The sequence below is a fragment of the Eubalaena glacialis genome, chromosome 17 (assembly GCF_028564815.1).
Source record: "Eubalaena glacialis isolate mEubGla1 chromosome 17, mEubGla1.1.hap2.+ XY, whole genome shotgun sequence".
In the NCBI taxonomy this organism is placed as follows: domain Eukaryota; kingdom Metazoa; phylum Chordata; class Mammalia; order Artiodactyla; family Balaenidae; genus Eubalaena; species Eubalaena glacialis.
Window position 1 is genome coordinate 81,862,875 of NC_083732.1, and position 19,634 is coordinate 81,882,508.

At 48.8% G+C, this 19,634-nt stretch overlaps 1 protein-coding gene across 17 annotated transcripts in view; it reads right to left on the reverse strand.

Annotated features, from left to right (window-relative positions):
• Positions 1–19,634, reverse strand: part of ZFAT (zinc finger and AT-hook domain containing) — a 452,145-nt gene that overhangs the window by 183,486 nt on the left and 249,025 nt on the right. The gene's annotated exons all lie outside the window — the stretch shown is intronic.

A 19,634-nucleotide genomic window follows, 5' to 3' on the forward strand; every position in this document is an offset into this window, starting at 1 on the left:
ATCCTGGGTTATCTGTCTCTCCACACACTCTGGGAGCTCAGCTCTGTGTATGAAGAAGATCAACATCACACCAGGCAGGAGTACACGCCCTTGCACGCCTGGTTTTTCCCAGGTGTCGTCCACCAACACTAGTGCCTCGGAGCCACAGGAGGGGCCTGCTGATGGGCACTCACTGCCCCGGGGCTCTGTCAGTGGAGGGGGCCTGCTCACGCCTATGGGCGGGCCTTTCTCTGTAGCTCCAAGCAGGCAGATTCCAGACAAGGCCAAATTCCAGCTGGTGCTAAGGCCCCAGCTCCCTGACTGTGCATTCTGGTCTGTTTTACAACTGCCTTTGATTTTGAGAAGAGCAATAATACAAACAATATGGGAAAGATTTAGAAAGTGTTGAGACCCTAAGAGCTGCAAAAATGACTGAAGGATTAGAAAACCAGCCCAGGAGGACACTGAAGGGGCCTGGACTTGCTGAGCTGGGGAACGAGAGCCCTCAGATGTAGGGAGGGATGTCAGAGAGACCGGCCTTTCCCAGGGGGTCCGAAAGGCGAGGTGGAAAGAACTTTGTCCTGCACTTCGCAGGGCTTACACAGCAGCTCCCCCGCAGTTAGCTGTGAGCCTTGCCCACTTTCCCCTGTGACTCTCAGGTGTCTCATCTGTCAAATAGGGACGAAAATGCCCACTTCAGAGAATGGCTAGGAGAACTGAAGAAGATTCCGTATGCAGAGTGGGTGCTTAATCACATCACCGTGCTTTTGGTGCCTTCATTCGTGTACTGAACAACGTTTTCTTAAGGTACTGCGGCATGTCAATTATTCATTCATTCAACAAAACCTTTGTCATTTTATCAGGTCCCAGTGGACTGAGCTCCGTGAGGGCTAGGACGGCACTGCCCCGGCACAGCTCTTCCCCCAGAGCCAGGTGGGCAGGGCGGACGCCTGGCACGGAGCAAGAACTCAGTATTTGTGCAACGATGCTCCACCGGGTGCAGGTGCCCTGATGGGCGCTCAGGCAGCACATGGTGGAAAACCAGTCTAGCGGGGCAGACACAGGAACCGAGCGATGCTCTGACAGAGTGCCAGGGCAGCCTCCGGAGGAGGCATGGGGATGGGACTCCAGGCAGAGAGGGCAGAAGAGGCAGTGACTCCCAGGACCCCCAGGAGAGACTGGAAGCAGTGGGTTTGCTCAGGGGGCCTCCGTGAGCTCCCATTCATGACGCTTCTGACTCCCTTCCCAGCTGGAGCCTGGCGTGGGAGGGTCTCCTCCCTGCCCGGCCCTCTGTAACAAGCCACGACCCCACGCCGTCTCTGGGAACGGCCCATGGGGCTTCCAGGGGTCTCCCTCGGCCCTGGGCCTGTGTCATTCCCTGACAGCAGGAAGGGCTGTGTCAGACGGGGTCATGTTTAATGCAGAGAAGAAAATGGACGAGGCACCTCTGGGGTGGGCTCCACACAAAGTTACTGATTGGAAGGAACCTTTAACTTGGACTGGCGGAATTTACCAGAAGCTAGAGAGATACCCTGAGTGGAAAGTGTTAATCCTTTTAGCCTGAGCTGTTTTTCTGCAGTAGATAGAGGACTTTTTTTTCTTCTTCTTCTTTTACTGTTTGTTTCAATTTCATTTAAATGGGAAAATGCACTGTGAACCAAGACTTTAGAAGTAAATATTGATTTATTTCACTTTGAAAGAAGGTACCTGACAGAAGGGTGGGAAAGGGGGAAGGAATACTCAACAAATGCTTTTCTCTTAACTGTCAGTAAATTCTACATGAAGAAAGAAGTCAGGAGGCATGGGTGATTTATGCTGAGGTCCCAGGACCTCAGGTGTGCAAAACAAGCTGATGCACTTCAGGTAAACAGATGACACAACGGTGATAAACAAAAAGGGTGAGATCAACCAATACACGAGCTTTGAGATACACTCCTGGCACTGTCGTTCACACACAGTGATTGCCATCATCAGAAATGAAGCCTAAAATGAGGACGTCGCCAGCCTAAGATTTCACTGTCCTTTGGGACAACTCTAGTGCCTCGATGGCTGAGTACTGACAAGGGCTGACACTACTGCCCCGGACAAAGAGATCCCTGCCGGGCCCAGGGCTTTGATGAGCAGAGGCTGCAGCTCCTGTTCCCATGGCAGCAGGGTGGACACACACCCAGGAGCCGTCCCAGGAGGTCCCAGGATGACTGAGGCGTGGCCACTGCCCACAGATGTGGAAGAAGGGCAGAAACCAACATGAGGCCACCGTGCTCGAAATAAGGGCGATTACACGCTAACTCGGTCCCATCAGGGCCCGGGGCCACTTCGCGGAAGGCGCTGTCTGCAGATGGTGGGAAAAGGCATGGCAGGCCGAGGGAAGGCGGCAAAGAGCCGGCGTGTGCCCACAGCCCCACCAGGGCCACCGCCACCTCCCAGTCACCGAGCCCACTGGGCAGGGTTCCATCCTCACCTCTCCACACGGTCCTTTGCTGTCTGACGCTGCTCAGCCAACCTCAGCTTTACTCACTGAGACGCCTCTTCGCTGCTTCCACAGCCCGATTCCAGGCTTCCCCACCACGCTTCTCGTGCCCCCCCCACAAAGCCCGGAGGACTCCTGCATCCCCATCCTGCGTCTCCTATGGGCCCCTCGTCTGCACTGAGGCTTTGCTCCTAGCTGAGCGAGGGACCCCAGACCTCGAGTGTGTCTGCACAGGGGAGGCTCCCAGGGGCTGTGTGTCTGTCAAAAGTGCATGAGTCACAGGAGAGGTGGTGCTGGGGAGCAGGGGCGGGTGAGGCCTGAAATGAAGTTCACAACCAGATCCTGAAGAGCCTCGCTCACCAGCTGAGACTGAGACTTGGTTTTACAAAGGAAGACGCTGGCGGCTTCCCAGGAAGGGCCCTGCCTCACCCAATCCGCGGCAGCCCCTGAACCGCAACTCGCCTAACATGGGAAGAGAAGACTTAGCATCATCTGTCTCTCCCACTAAATAGCTACATTTATTTGCCCATATTACCTTTTCTACGTATTAAGTCTATTTAACATAATCCTTTCTCCATTTTTTTTTCCAATTTTCAGCTCCAGGGATTTGTCCACCGGAATCACCAGTTAAATTCACTCACTGCTAATTATAAGAGTAAAATAAACTTTCCAAACACTGTCCATTGGGCTTAATTCAGCAGACAGAGTGATGAAGACAAAGATAAGTGTCCAGTTCACAGAAGTCCTGCGAAGAGTGGCCCTCCAGATGGCACAGCTGTAACAGGCGGGGCGTCCAAAGCCTAACTCACGACAAGTTTACGTTCTCACGAGCTTGTGTGAGCAGCTCCGCCGGCCCCGGAGAGGCCCCGCTTCACGTACAGCTGTAGAAAGAGGAGCCAGGAGTGGTGGAGGGCTGCGTTCCAGAGGGAGGCACGGAGGCTCCCTGCAGAGCAAGCCCCTCCTCCCACTTCCCACACTCCACCTGTTACGTGATTCCCACTCTGTTTGTTGTTTTGTTTTATGTTTCTGCAAACCATGGAATTCCTTCCCTGTCCCCATGAAACCCAGTGGACACTCTCCCTGCCTCATCCCAATCATTTGCACACAGCATCTTGTGGCTTGGGCATCTCTGAATGAAACCTCTAGCGTCTGGTGACTCATCTAAGGTCAAACAGCTGGAAAGTAGCAAAATTTGGACGTTAGTCTGGGTGACCTCAGGTCCGGGGACCTTCCTCAGCTGCTGTAGTATGGCAGCAACTAAAGGGATTACATGCCATAGATCAACAGGGTTAAATTATTACTCTTTACCCACCCCAATCAGTTTATGGCTGGCTGTAGAGCTCTCGACCATTTTCTTTGTTCAAAACGATCACACTCTAGCAGTTTAATCTATTAGCACAGGCTTGCAATTGTTCTCCACGGTAGAAATAATCTGGCTTCACAGTGCCATTATCCCCTGAGATGGGTACTCCATTTTCCCCAAGTGCTGTATCTAACACATCTTCCAGCTAAATTATCGGCAGCATAGAGAGCTTAATGGAAAACCTTAACCTATAGGACTGTGCAAATTATTCACTAAGTCAGCCTCTGAGTTCTACAGCTCTGCCCACCTCAAGTGTTCCAGAATCTAGACCAGATCACTAACAGACCCAGGCACTCTACTGGGCTCTGTTCTCGCGGGAGAGCAGCTTCCCACCGAGACCCCATCTCCTCCATGGAGATGACGGCGGCTAAGGGATAGTCGGGATGTGGATGGGGTCACTTGTGCCCCAGTCTGCACACCTCTGCTCCGCTGCACCGCCTCCCAAATACACAGAGAGGGTCCTGTCATCTAAGACGTGGATGCTCAGCACCTCCCTCATGCCCTACAAGCTCTGCGATAAGCGAGAAAAGGTTTATGTGTGAATGAGTGAAGAGGGCAGCACACAACCCTACGTGCCACACTGTGTGTCCCCTCATTGAGCACAGCCCCTTGGGCATCCACGCCCAGCCAGACCCTGCCTGCCCGGAGCTGCCGCCCCACGCCCAGTGCCCTCCCGGCCTCCTGGGTCCTCCCCCAGCGTGACTGCTCTGCTCGGAGCCCCTCCCTCACTCCCTTTGGGCTCCTGCTCCATTGTCACCGCGTCCAACAGGACTTCCCAGAGCCACCCCCCTAGCAGAAGGAGCAGCCTCGGTGGGCACACTCCGGCCTTCCTGCCCTCATTCCTTCACTGCACTGCCGCCCCTGGAACACACATCACCTGTTCATCTAACTGCTCATCATCGTGAGCTTCATGAAAGCAGGGACCTGGGCCGTGTTTTGGCCACTTTATTCCAGCACCTGTGATGTGGCCTGGAATGAGGAAGGGCCTAGCCAGTACCTCCTGAACAGACGGCATCGGGCTCCACACCCGCACCAGAGGGGGGTCGGCACTCCTCGTGGGCGTCTACGTGCTGTACAACCATGGGCCCCTCTTCTCTTTTTCTGTTAGCTAAATTTTTAAAATAATACAGTCCTTTAATAATTGGGAAAATGAGGCAAAAAGCAAGAAAGAAAAAAAGAAAAAGAAGGAAGATGCAGAATTGCTTCTTCCAAAAGCCACAAGGTGTTTTGGCCGAGAAAACATTTTCCCTGAAAAGCACAGGACGGTTCTCAGCGCCGTGCTGGGCACAGAGCTGGCGCTTTGAAAAGCTGTGGAGAAACCGAACTCTCCAGAGTAGCGCATCAGCGGGGAGGTGAGAAGAGGGTGGGCACTCAGCCTGCACCACGAGAGAAGACGAGGGAAGAGGTCCCAAGTCAGCATTTCCTCCTGTACCAGCAGGAATGAAAGTTACTATGCAGAGTGAACGCAGCAAACCCCGCAGAAGGTGGATGCAGACGCTGGAGCGAGGCCGGTTTTCTAAGGAAGACAAGGTCTGATATTGAAGAGAGTTTGCAGCGTAAAGTGCTGCTTGCCGGGATCCTCTCGCGTAATCAGGCCCTACCGAGCATCACCTGATGATAATGTCCAGTAGGCAGGCGGGCAAAAGTTACCAGGCCCAGAGTAAGTGACACACCAGAAGAGGAACAGAAGACAAGCTTTAAAATCGGAAGCAGATCTGAAGGGCCAGTGCTTGCAATGGTCTGCTGGCCAGGAAAGGTGCTACCGGGGCTGCAGCAGGGATGTGCAGTTACATTAGCACCTGTGCTGCAAGACAGACAGACCGTGGCCTCTGTAAGGACAACTCTGAATGGTCAGCCATTTACTGAATAAGCCACCTGACAAGCCTCTGGCTCTCATCTGTCGTATGCTGAGTCCCCATGTACTTCAGATGCCCTCTCAGCCTCCTGTTCTAAGGAGAATTTAATGTGTCAGACACTCTGCTGGAAGCTGGAAACAGAACTGTGGGCCCCCCATGCTCCCCATCCTGAAAGGGCTTGCAGACTAGTGGAGGGGGCAGACAGGACACTTCTCCTGGACCCACAGGGTGGGCGGGGGGCAGAGTGGGCGGATGTCAGGGGTGGTTTCCTGAAGGAGATGCCCCGGTCTTGAACCCAGTAGCATTTCCAATAATCAGAAGAATGTGAACATTTTCTAAGGTCCCTTCCACTGCGGAAATTCTCGGCCTCTATGATACGGTAAGAATTAGAGGGCTGCAGACAAAAATCCAAATAGTACAACCAGACAAGAATGAAAAAGAACACCTGGCAGTGTCTTGCATGGCCCGCCGAGCTGAGGTGTCCCTGCAGCCATTTCGCAGGAGCAACACCAGTCTGAAGGGCTGCGCGAGGCCTCTGCAGGCTGCACCCTGTGAGCAAGTGACACTAGACTATGCACAAAGGAAACAGAAACAAAGAACATCGGAAAGAAGATGGCGGAGTAGAAGGACGTGCACTCACTCCCTCTTGCAAGAGCACCGGAATCACAGCTAACTGCTGAACAATCATCGACACGAAGACACTGGAACTCACCAAAAATGATACCCCACATTCAAAGACAAAGGAGAAGCTGCAGTGAGATGGTAGGAGGGGCACAATCACAATAAAATCAAATCCCATAACTGCTGGGTGGGCGACTCACAAACTGGAGAACACTTATACCACAGAAGTCCACCCACTGGAGTGAAGGTTCTGAGCCCCACGTCAGGCTTCCTAACCTGGAGGTCCGGCAACGGGAGGAGGAATTCCCAGAGAATCAGACTGTGAAGGCTATTGGGATTTGACTGCAGGACTTCGACAGGACTGGGGGAAACAGAGACTCCACTCTTGGAGGGCACACACAAAGTAGTGTGTGCATTGGGACCCAGGAGGAAGGAGCAGTGACCCCAGGAGAGACTGAACCAGACCTACCTGCTAGTGATGGAGGGTCTCCTGCAGAAGTGGGGGGTGGCTGTGTCTCACTCTGAGACAAGGACAATGGCAGCAGAAGTTCTGGGAAGTACTCCTTGGCTTGAGCCCACCTGGAGTCCGCCATTAGCCCCACCAAAGAGCCGGGTAGGCTCCAGTGCTGGGTTGCCTCAGGCCAAGCAACCAACAGGGAGGGAACCCAGCCCCACCCATCAGCAGACAAGGGGATTAAAGTTTTACTGAGCTCTGCCCACCAAAGCAACAGCCAGCTCTACCCACCACCAGTCCCTCCCATCAGGAAACTTGCACAAGCCTCTTAGATAACCTCATCCACCAGAGAGCAGACAGCAGAAGCAAGAAGAACTACAATCCTGCATGCAGCCTGTGGAATGAAAACCACATTCACAGAAAGATAGACAAGATGAAAAGGCAGAGGACTATGTATCAGATGAAGGAACAAGATAAAACCTCAGAAAAACAATCAAATGAAGTGGAGATGGGCAACCTTCTAGAAAAAGAATTCAGAATAATGATAGTGAAGATGATCCAGGACCTTGGAAAAAGAATGGAGGCAAAGATCAAGAAGACACAAGAAATGTTTAACAAAGACCTAGAAGAATTAAAGAACAAACAAAGAAAGGTGAACAATACAATAACTGAAATGAAAACTACACTAGAAGGAATCAATAGCAGAATAACTGAGGCAGAAGAACGGATAAGTGACCTGGAAGACAGAATGGTGGAAATCACTGCCGTGGAACAGAATAAAGAAAAAAGAATGAAAAGAAATGCAGACAGCCTAAGAGACCTCTGGGACAACATTAAATGCACCAACATTCACATTATAGGGGTCCCAGAAGGAGAAGAGAAAGGGAAAGGACCAGAGAAAATATTTGAAGAGATTATAGTTGAAATCATGGGAAAGGACATAGCCACCCAATTCCAGGAAGCGCAGAGAGTCCCAGGCAGGATAAACCCAAGGAGAAACACACCGAGACACACAGTAATCAAACTGAGAAAAATTAAAGACAAAGAAAAATTATTGAAAGCAGCAAGGGAAAAACGACAAATAACATACAAGGGAACTCCCATAAGGTTAACAGCTGATTTCTCACCAGAAACTCTACAAGCCAGAAGGGAGTGGCACGATATATTTAAACTGATGAAAGGGAAGAAGCTACAACCAACATTACTCTACCTGGCAAGGATCTCATTTAGATTTGATGGAGAAATCAAAAGCTTTACAGACAAGCAAAAGCTAAGAGAATTCAGCACCACCAAACCAGCTCTACAACAAACGCTAAAGGAACTTCTCTAAGTGGGAAACACAAGAGAAGAAAAGGACCTACAAAAACAAACCCAAAACAATTAAGAAAATGGTCATAGGAACATACATATCGATAATTACCTTAAACGTGAATGGATTAAATGCTCCAACCAAAAGACACAGGCTTGCTGAATGGATACAAAAATAAGACCCATATATATGCTGTCTACAAGAGACCCACTTCAGACCTAGGGACACATATAGACTGAAAGGGAGGGGATGGGAAAAGGTATTCCATGCAAATGGAAATCAAAAGAAAGCTGGAGTAGCAATACTCATATCAGATAAAATAGACTTTAAAATAAAGAATGTTACAAGAGACAGGGAAGGACACTACATAATGATCAAGGGATCAATCCAAGAAGAAGATATAACAATTATAAATATATATGCACCAACATAGGAGCACGCCAATACATAAGGCAAATGCTAGCAGCTCTAAAAGAGGGAATCGACAGTAACACAAAAATAGTGGGGGACTTTAACACCCCACGTACACCAATGGAAAGATCATCCAGACAGGAAATTAGTAAGGAAACACAAGCTTTAAGTGACACATCAGACCAGATAGACTTAATTGATATTTATAGGACATTCCATCCAAAAACAGCAGATTACACTTTCTTCTCAAGTGCATATGGAACATTCTCCAGGATAGATCACATCCTGGGTCACAAATCAAGCCTTGGTAAATTTAAGAAAACTGAAATCATATTAAGCATCTTTTCTGACCACTACACTATGAGATTAGAAATCAATTACAGGGAAAAAAATGTAAAAATCACAAACACGTGGAGGCTAAACAATCCATTACTAAATAGTCAAGAGATCACTGAAGAAATCAAAGAGGAAATCAAAAAATACCTAGACATAAATGACAATTAAAATACGACGATCCAAAACCTATGGGATGCAGCAAAAGCAGTTCTAAGAGGGAAGTTTATAGCAATACAAGCCTACCTCAAGAAACAAGAAAAGTCTCAAATAAACAATCTAACCTTACACCTAAAGGAACTAGAGAAAGAAGAACAAACAAAATGCAAAGTTAGTAGAAGGAAAGAAATCATAAAGATCAGAGCAGAAATAAATGAAATAGAAACAACGAAAACAATAGCAAAGATCAATAAAACCAAAAGCTGGTTTTCTGAGAAGATAAACAGAATTGATAAATCTTTAGCCAGACTCATCAAGAAAAAGAGGGAGAGGATTCAAATCAATAAAATTAGAAATTATAAAAGGAAAAGTTACAACAGACACCACAGAAATACAAAGCATCATAAGAGACTACTACAAGCAACTCTACGCCAATAAAATGGACAACCTGGAAGAAATGGACAAATTCTTAGAAAGGTATAACCTTCCAAGACTGAACCAGGAAGAAATAGAAAATATGAACAGACCAATCACAAGTAACGAAATTGAAACTGTGATCAAAAATCTTCCAACAAATGAAAGTCCAGGACCAGATGTCTTCACAGGTAAATTCCTTTTTTTTTTGAATAGGAAGAACTTTATTTAATGTGTTACATTTTATTTGGTTCTCATAGCACAGAGAATATTTTTTAAATGAATATATTTGGAAACTTTTTAGTTCTTGAGTTTTAAGAGACAGCACTGTCATATTTTGAGGCTGCTGCTAACAAAAAGCTCATTAAGGTAGTTAAAATATTACATAACCCAAGAAGGTAAAATCAGTGCCTCAGGGTCCCCCTCCAAAATAGTACAAATAATAATTTTTCTGAAAAATAATGACATGCCAGACACCTAAAGTTTCTTAAACCTATGAGTCACTGATGTGTGGAGTTTGATCTACTATCTCTGGATTCAAGGCCGCCTTAAACACATCACAGTATCTCGTTAACAAAAGTCACGATACAGTATGTCTTAAAAATTTTACTTCACACCTACAGAAAACCACTGAGAGCATTGCCTTTACCTTTCCTAGTGGAATTTCAGTAGCAATATTTATCCTCTTAAAACATTTTTCAGAGTAAAAGTTTTACTATGGAATGCAAATCAAGCACTGAATTCCAAAACTTAAGAATCACTGTAAATGCAGCCTCTGGGTTCAGTTCAATTAAATCATTCATTTATCAAAGCCCCAACTACGCAGTAACTTGTTGGTAATTGCTCCCATGCATTTTTTTTTTAAACATCTTTATTGGAGTATAATTGCTTTACAATGGTGTGTTAGTGTCTGCTGTATAACAAAGTGAATCAGCTATACATATACATATATCCCCATATCTCCTCCCTCTTGCGTTTCCCTCCCACCCTCCCTATCCCACCCCTCTAGGTGGTCACAAAGCACTGAGCTGATTTCCCTGTGCTATGTGGCTGCTTCCCACTAGTTATCTATTTTACATTTGGTAGTGTATATATGTCCATGCCACTCCCTCACTTCGTCCCAGCTTACCCTTCCCCCTCCCCATGTCCTCAAGTCCACTGTCTTAGTCTGTGTCTTTATTCCTTCACAGGTGAATTCTATCAAACATTTAGAGAAGAGCTAACACCCAACCTTCTCAAACTCTTCCAAAAAATTGCAGAGGGAGGAACACTCCCAAACACATTCTATGAGGCCACCATCACCCTGATACCAAAACCAGACAAAGATACTACAGAAAAAGAAAATTACAGACCAATATCATTGATGAATATAGATACAAAAATCCCCAACAAAATACTAGCAAACAGAATCCACCAACACATTAAAAGGATCATACACTTGGTGAAGACTTCTCTGGGGAAATACTTTCTTTAAACGATTATTTCAGTAATTATTTTTACTTGTTGAGTCTCTTCAGTGGAAGTTTCTTTTAATTCAATTTATAAATTCCTTTATAAAAAATACTACCATAATAGGAAAATTTAATGAGAGTAAAATAAAAGTAGAGTGGACTAACAGTTCTTGCCTGAACAGATATAAGAGAAAAAAAAAAAAGGATCATACACCATGATCAACTGGGGTTTATCTCAGGGATGCAAGGATTCTTCAGTATATGCAAATCAATCAATGTGATACACCATATTAACTAACTGAAGAATAAAAACCACATGATCGGGCTTCCCTGGTGGCGCAGTGGTTGAGAATCCGCCTGCCAATGCAGGGAACACGGGTTCGGGCCCTGGTCCCGGAAGATCCCACGTGCCGCGGAGCGGCTGGGCCCGTGAGCCATGGTTGCTGAGCCTGCGCGTCTGGAGCCTGTGCTCCGCAGCGGGAGAGGCCGCGATAGTGAGAGGCCCGCGCGCTGCGATGAAGAGTGGCCCCCGCTTGCCACAGCTGGAGAAAGCCCTCGCACAGAAACGGGGACCCAACACAGCCATAAATAAATAAATAAATAAAATTAAAAAAAAAAAAACAAAACCATATGATCATCTCAATAGGTGCAGAAAAAGCTTTCGACAAAATTCAACACCCATTTATGATAAAAACTCTCCAGAAAGTGGGTATAGAGGGAACCTACCTCAACATAATAAAGGCCATATACGACAAACCCACAGCAAACATCATTCTCAATGGTGAAAAACTGAAAGCATTTCCTCTAAGATCAGGAACAAGACAAGGATGTCCACTCCCGCCACTATTATTCAACATAGTTTTGGAAGTCCTAGCCAAGGCAATCAGAGAAGAAAAAGAAATAAAAGGAATCCAAATTGGAAAAGAAGTAAAACTGTCACTGTTTGCAGATGACATGATACTATACATAGAAAATCCTAAATATGTCACCAGAAAACTACTAGAGCTAATCAATGAATTTGGTAAAGTTGCAGGATACAAAATTAATGCACAGAAATCTCTGGCATTCCCATACACTAACAACGAAAGATCAGAAAGAGAAATTAAGGAAACAATCCCATTCACCACTGCAACAAAAAGAATAAAATACCTAGGAATAAACCTACCTAAGGAGGTAAAAGACCTGCATGCAGGAAACGATAAGACACTGATGAAAGAAATCAAAGATGACACAAACAGATGGAGAGATATACCATGCTCTTGGATTGGAAGAATCAACATTGTGAAAATAACTATACTACCCAAAGCAATCTACAGATTCAATGCAATACCTATCAAATTACCAATGGCATTTTTTACAGAACTAGAACAAAAAAATCTTAAAATTTGTATGGAGACACAAAAGACCCTGACTAGCCAAAGCAATCTTGAGGGAAAAAAATGGAGCTGGAGGAATCAGACTACCTGACTTCAGACTATACTACAAAGCTACAGTAATCAAGACAATATGGTACTGGCACAAAAACAGAAATACAGATCAATGGAACAGGATAGAAAGCCCAGAGATAAATCCACGCACCTATGGTCAACTAATCTATGACAAAGGAGGCAAGGATACACAATGGAGAAAAGACAGTCTCTTCAATAAGTAGTGCTGGGAAAACTGGACAGCTACATGTAAAAGAATGAAATTAGAATACTCCCTAACACCATACACAAAAATAAACTCAAAACGGATTAAAGACCTAAATGTAAGACCAGACACTGTAACACTCTTAGAGGAAAACATAGGAAGAACACTCCTTGACATAAATCACAGCAAGATCTTTTTGGACCCACTTCCTAGAGTAACGGAAATAAAAACAAAAATAAACAAATGGGACCTAATGAAACTTCAAAGCTTTTGCACAGCAAAGGAAACCATAAACAAGACGAAAAGACAACCCTCAGAATGGGAGAAAATATTTGCAAAAAAATCAACGGACAAAGGATTAATCTCCAAAAATACATAAACAGCTCATGCAGCTCAATATGAAAAAAACAAACAACCCAATCCAAAAATGGGCAGAAGACCTAAATAGACATCTCTCCAAAGAAGACATACAGATGGCCAAGAGGCACATGAAAAGCTGCTCAGCATCACTAATTATCAGAGAAATGGAAATCAAAACTACAATGAGGTATCACCTCACAGTGGTTAGAATGGGCATCATCAGAAAATCTACAAACAACAAATGCTGGAGAGGGTGTGGAGAAAAGGGAACCCTCTTGGACTGTTGGTGGGAATGTAAATTGATACAGCCACTATGGAGAACAGTATGGAGGTTCCTTAAGAAACTAAAAATAGAATTACCATATGACCCAGCAATCCCACTACTGGGCATCTACCCAGAGAAAACCATAATTCAAAAAGACACATGCACCCCAATGTTCATTGCAGCACTATTTACAATAGCCAGGTCATGGAAGCAACCTAAATGCCCATCGACAGATGAATGGATAAAGAAGATGTGTTACATACATACAATGGAATATTACTCAGCCATAAAAAGAAACGAAATTGGGTCATTTTTAGAGACGTGGATGGACCTAGAGACTGTCATACGGAGTGAAGTAAGTGAGAAAGAGAAAAACGAATATCTATACTAACGCATATATGTGAAATCTAGAAAAATGGTACAGATGAACCGGTTTGCAAGGCCGAAATAGAGACACAGATGTAGAGAACAAACGTATGGACACCAAGGGGGGAAAGTGGCGGGGGGTGGGTGTGGTGGTGGTGGGATGAATTGGGAGATTGGGATTGACATGTATACACTGATGTGTATAAAATGGATGACTAATAAGAACCTGCTGTATAAAAAAATAAATAAAATAAAATTAAAAAAAAAAAAAAGAACACTGCCGTCAGTCCTTTCAGGCGAAATACTCCCCTATGTGTGTTTAAGCTCTGGGGAAGGAGCCTTACTTTTTACAGCAGTGAGGGTTTCACTCACTGCTCTAATTACAACCAAACAAGAGGTTCCTCTAGCATTCTCAAAAGGGGACTGCAGACCCATTTTACAAGGTTAATAAGCAAGCACATTTACTGTCACGACCCTAGGTCAGGTGTGGCGTTGCATATGTCGGAAACAAAGGGAAATGGTAAATACTATCCTGAATTTATAACCGAATGTGGTTTATAAAAAAGCATCGTAAATTCCCAACTCTAAAACTGTACACATATATATGGTACCCAAAAAAGGGGTAAATATTATGTGCGAGAAACTTGTGGAAATACCAAAAGATATTCATAGGCAGGAAGAAACCATTCCATACAGCAATGAAGATTTAAAGTGTTTTAAAAAAAAGAAAGAATGCATGGGAAGTGAGGAGGGCTGCGATGCATGCCCGCGTCAGGCAAGGCATCTCTCGTGAGGAGACGTCCTAATGTCTCCCCTCCACCCTATTTCTCTCTTGATTGTAAGGAGACAGCAGACATTTTCTTTTCTGTAGACCCCATAAACAGTCCAAAGCCCGGGTTGTAAAGACAGCTCACTAAAAACAGTCCCCGCCAGTCCCCACGTGTGTGCCCTGCCTCTCGGAGACGCTGCAGGGTCCAGCTGGCCGACACTCGGCCACCCCATGCTGAGGCCCCAGAGCACCTGGGAGCCCCCTGCATAGGGTGGCCTTGTCCATGGGGTCCTGGCCTGCAGGGGACAGACAGGTCCCACTCTCTTTGCTGTGACAGAGGGGCCTGGAAATAGGAAGAGAGGTGCCTCCTACTGGCCCCAAGCCCATCATAGGATGAGGATGGAAAGGCTTGCCCGTTGGCCAAACCAACTCGGTAGGCAGCTGAGTTTAGAGGCAGGTGCGTGAGCAGCGGAAAGAGGGTGTGCACAGCCAGGACACCCTGTGTTTCTCAGGAGTCTAAGCACAGGTGAGTGTGATCGCGATAACCACGTGACCGAGGAAAGAAGACTCCCTCCTTCTCTTGTAAGTGGTGGTACAATGGGAAGGGCAGCGTGGTCTGTCTCAGCCCATGTGAGAATAAGAGATGGTGGGGCGCCCGGGGCCTGGCGCAGGGTGAGTGGTAAGCAGTGTGCGGTGCTCACAACTGCTAGCGGTGTGTCATCCCCTCCAGGGGCGGTGTCCCCACCAGCCCCACCTCCCCACCGCCCCCCAGGGTGCACGATTAGCACACCCACGCCCAGACAATGTCCACACAGCACGTGGTTTATAGTAGGCACTCCACACATGCCTGACTTGAATTCTTCTAATGTCTGCCCCAGGAGATCTTTTCAAACCGAGCTCAAACAGAGCATATTCACAGCGACAGGGAAGGAGGCAGGCGGTAGCTTCTGACCGCCTCTGAATACCTTCTGATATTTAGACAAGTCTATCGTGCATAATGTACACGTTGGTGACCTTTCAGCACACTACATTGAATTCCACTTAGTACCATGCACTGCCTGGGCTCTGCACCCCTGTCAGGCACCTGGCCCAGGGGGCCATGCTTCTCCGAAAGCCTCACCTCTGCCTGGTGGCCCGTCCACAGATGGGCCACTCCCGGGGTCAGGCAGGGCTTCCGATATTGTTCTCACTGAACTCCCCTCCACAGCAGTTTGCGAACATCTCTCTCTGCACGCCGCTCAGGACAAAAGGCCTCCACCCTCCTGATGCTCACCAGACCCCGCCCCCCCCAACCTGACGGGCAGGTGCTCGATGGAGACGTGGGGCAGTGGACCCCCTCCCTCTGCCACCCCCTCTGTGCTGGGGAGGCACGGGCTTCTCTCCTCAGCCGGTGTAGACTCTTCTCCCCCCGATTTAACAAACTGTTTCCTCTAGCAGTTCCTCTCCCTGTCCTTTTACACAGGTGACGGGCAACCTCCACAAGACCCCATGGGCAAGGACACGGAGCTGGCAGGACGCGCCCTGTTCCTCCCTGGACCTCCAAGTCGCCGCCCTCACCCGAGGGAGAAAGGCAGACCAAATTCCCAGTGATGGAGCACATCCGCGCGTTCTGTTTAAAGGATGTTTATCATAACAAAACATAAACCACTTCAATGGCTCCTCAAACTCACCCAGGTAAGTTCATTAGTGGCAAAGTAGGTCTAAGAACAGAACAAGGGACTGCTGATGGTCTTACTCTGAGGCCAGTGCAGTGTTGACACCCACCCTGTGAGCTGACGTGAGCAGCCTAAGACCCCGCCCTGAAACTCTGCGTGGATGCCGCCTCCTGCTCCTCAAAGCCACTTGCCCGTTTCCCTCCTACTGGTACTTCTCTCTCCGAGTAGGGAGACCTGCCCACCTCGACTCTCTCTGGCCCTTCTCCCTTTGCCTGCTCTCAAGTCTGGTGCCCCTTCTGGCTCAGAGCCCCTCACCCAACTCCCCGTTACTTTGGGCAAGCGGTTGCATGATGCCACTCAGCACCAGCTCTTCCAAATCAGCCTCCTCGAGGGCCTTCTCCAGAGAATGACCCAGAATGTCACAACAACTGCACGTGGTAAGGGGTCAAACTGTCTCCAGCCACAAACACGGCAGTTTACATAATGCAACCACCTGCCTGGACCCAGCAACAGACTCTCCTATGAAGCAGGCAGTGTTTCATCCGCCCTGGGACTCCTGCTGCTGAGCACAGGGCCTGGACGGCTGCATCAGCACCTGCTTGCTGAGAAGCTTCCAGAAGCACAAACAGTTATGGCTGAATTCTACGAGCAACTCGATGAGCTCAGACAGGGGTTAAGGAGCTACGTCAGGAGCTATGACAGGAGCTAAGATTAGACCGAACCAGCGCCAGGCTCCCTGCCAACTGCTTCATTTGCATAATTACGCATAACCCGTACATTAGCCCTATGGGGTAGGTTCTATTATTTTGCCACTTTACAGATGAGAAAACAGAAGTTCAAAGAGAAGTGCTTTGTCCCTAGTCATCACCACGAGGTGACAGACGCGGGGTCACACCCAGGCCGCCTGGCTCCGAGCTGTGGCCTCCTCCACGCACTGTGACCTGGCCCGGCGTGACCCCCGAAATGGGCTTCTCGGGAGACCCCCGTGCGCTGTTCATCCAGGGAGGGCCCCTGTCTCGGAGGCCTGAGGCTCCCCAGGCGGGGGACCCACAGCAGCTGGAAATCACCAGGCTGCTCAGCTGGGTCCCGACGAGGGCACCCCCAGCCCACCCAGCTCGGCTTCCCGAGTCTGATCCCCCAGTGGTGCTTCTGAACGCTCGTGAGGCCTTTCTAATGTGCCAGGCCCCAAGCTAAGTGCTACAGACCTCGTCCAACTTGCTGGGGAGAAAAGGCGGGTGCGCAAACCGACTACCTAAGATACGGCTGGTGGCACAGTCTCTGAGAACTGACTCCTGCCCACCCCCCAATTCTCCCCATGACCTAGACAGACGGGAGGGGAGCTTCGGCCCCCTGCCCAGGGCCAGCCCCTCTGTAAACATCCCCTTCCTACTTCCCGACTGGGGAGGGAGGGCCACAATCGGACCGGGTGGTCCGGCCCAGAGTCTCAGATCCAGGCCACTGTCCATGACAGGCCCACAGCGGGGCTCCCTCTCTGAGCCTCTGCTTTTCCGTGGAAGGGGCAGAGCGGTCTTCTCGCGCTGGATGGCCACGCCTCCACCTGCTTCTCTGGTTACTCAGGGGGGTGGACTTGGGGCTCCTGGAGAAGCAGGAAGCCCCCTAAGGCCTCCTGGTGCCCCTCCTCGCAGGTGCACCAGAGCGGCCAGGGCGGGCGCCGCAGGCACGTGGCTGTTAACAACGGGTGCTTCTCTGCCCACGCGGTCCGTGACCATGTTCGCTTTCTATCACCACCATAAAACTACCATAGAGGCAGCGGCTCAAAACACAAATCCTCCGGCTTCTAATCGCACTGACGCCTGCCCCCAGGTGAGGCAGTTCCTTGCCTTCAAGGGCTCAGGGCACTGGATCAGGCCCACCTGGCCCGTCCCCCGGCTCAACCCCACTGTGCCATCTCACAGCACAGTCCGGGCGGTGACGGCTCGTCGCAGTCACAGGTTCCGGAGGACGGGCCTGACAGGACCTGAGAGGGCCGAGCCCGGGCCAGGAGTCAGCCCCGCCGAGGGGAGGCAGGAGCCCCCGGGGTATGGGGCGCGGCCGGCGCGGAGGCCTGGAGGTGGGCACAGAGCAGCCAGGTGGGCCGGTGCATCCAGAGCGAGGAGATGCCGCGGGAGGCCGGCTGCTGTGGGGCCGGGAGGCCAGGGCGAGGTCCCATCCCAGTTTACCAGAGACTTTCAAGTTACTGGAGCATTTTCAGGGAGGGATGCCGGGATCTGATTCACATTTTGAAAAGATGGCTCTGTCTGAAAACTGCATCTTAGAGCAGCAGGAGGGACAGTAAGGAGCGAGGGGAAGAGCAAGGCCTGTGACCAGGGAGGAAGGCTGACAGCTCCGAGCAGAGCCCCTCGGGCTCCACCGTGCACGCGGGCCGCCAGGGGACGGGGACGACGCTACGATGATTCAGCAGGTCTGAGGGGGAGCCAGACGTTCTGCATTTCTAACGAGCCCCCTGTGCCTACGCTGCCAGCCCGGGGACCGCGTGTTGCATAGTCAGGGCTTACTGGAGGCGGCAGCCTGGGGCCAGAGGGATGATTTAAGGTGCGTAGTGAAGGGAGCGCCCACAGCTGGGAGCGAGCTTGCTGATGGATCAGATGTGGGGCTGAGAGAGGCCGAGGAGGGAAGACAGACCCCCAGCAGCTGGAATGGAGCGCGTGCATTTACTAGATGGGGAAACTGGATGGGGGGGGGGGGGAAGAGGTGTGGAGTCCGCAACGCAGGACACTAAGAGTCCTGCTTAGGGGACCGCCTCCGGCTAGCATGGAGGCTATTGCCCCAGGGGGAGAGAAGCGCAAGAGTCAGCCTGCAGCAGCACAGCTCCGGGCTGAACCCAAGGAAGGCTGGACCAGAGCCCTTCGGATGGTGACTACAGTTCTGGCTTCTCCTACCAGGGCCATCACAGCCCTGCCTTTGCCCCCAACCTCAAGCAGACTGAGCGATGTCAGCCAGCAAAGGGGAAGCTGCAAAGAGGGGAGGAAGCAAATAAAACCCACCTGCCTTGGCCAAGGACGTGGACCAGGAAATGGGCACCCGAGCAAACAGTAACAAGCACAGCAGTATTAAAACTCAAGTAAAGTGGGATTCTGCAAATCGCACCAACCGAGCTGCAGCTTCCTGGGGCGTAATGGGAAAATTGGGTCATAGAAAAAGGGAAAGAGAAGCAAAGTTCAATAATTGAGATCTTCAGGTCAGCTAAAGATGTTCTATATGAAAAAGAGTGTCAGAATGGGATAGGGAAAAAGCCTTTATTCTCTATTTTTTCAGACAATTTCCCATATGGCCACAGGTATATCATGGAATGTACTTTCACTTTTAAAATTTCACAAAGAAATGGAATTTTCAGTCACTGCTATGGAATAAAGGGGCTCAGCAAGTCATAAAAGAGCTATGAAAGGAAGTAGTTTTGAGTATCAGCCATCAGAAATCATACCAGAAACAGAAATCTCTGAAGGAAGTTTTATTTAAGACAAAGAAAAAGAAAAGATTCAAATGGCTAAGGGAGAATTAATGAAGGCTCACAAAGGACAAGAGCTGGCATTAAGTGACAGGGGAGAGTAACCCATCGCCAAGACCCTGAGTGAACTGTCTCGATCGATATGCTGAAGGTCACCACTCAGCAACTGCAGGACAAACGCTCTATAAGGAATGTGAAGTATGCAAATATTTGAAGAGGCTACCTGTGTGTGTAATTAGCAGCTTGATACAATTAAAGCTGGCAGGGCCCCAGGATCAAATAAATTGCACCGCAAAGTTCT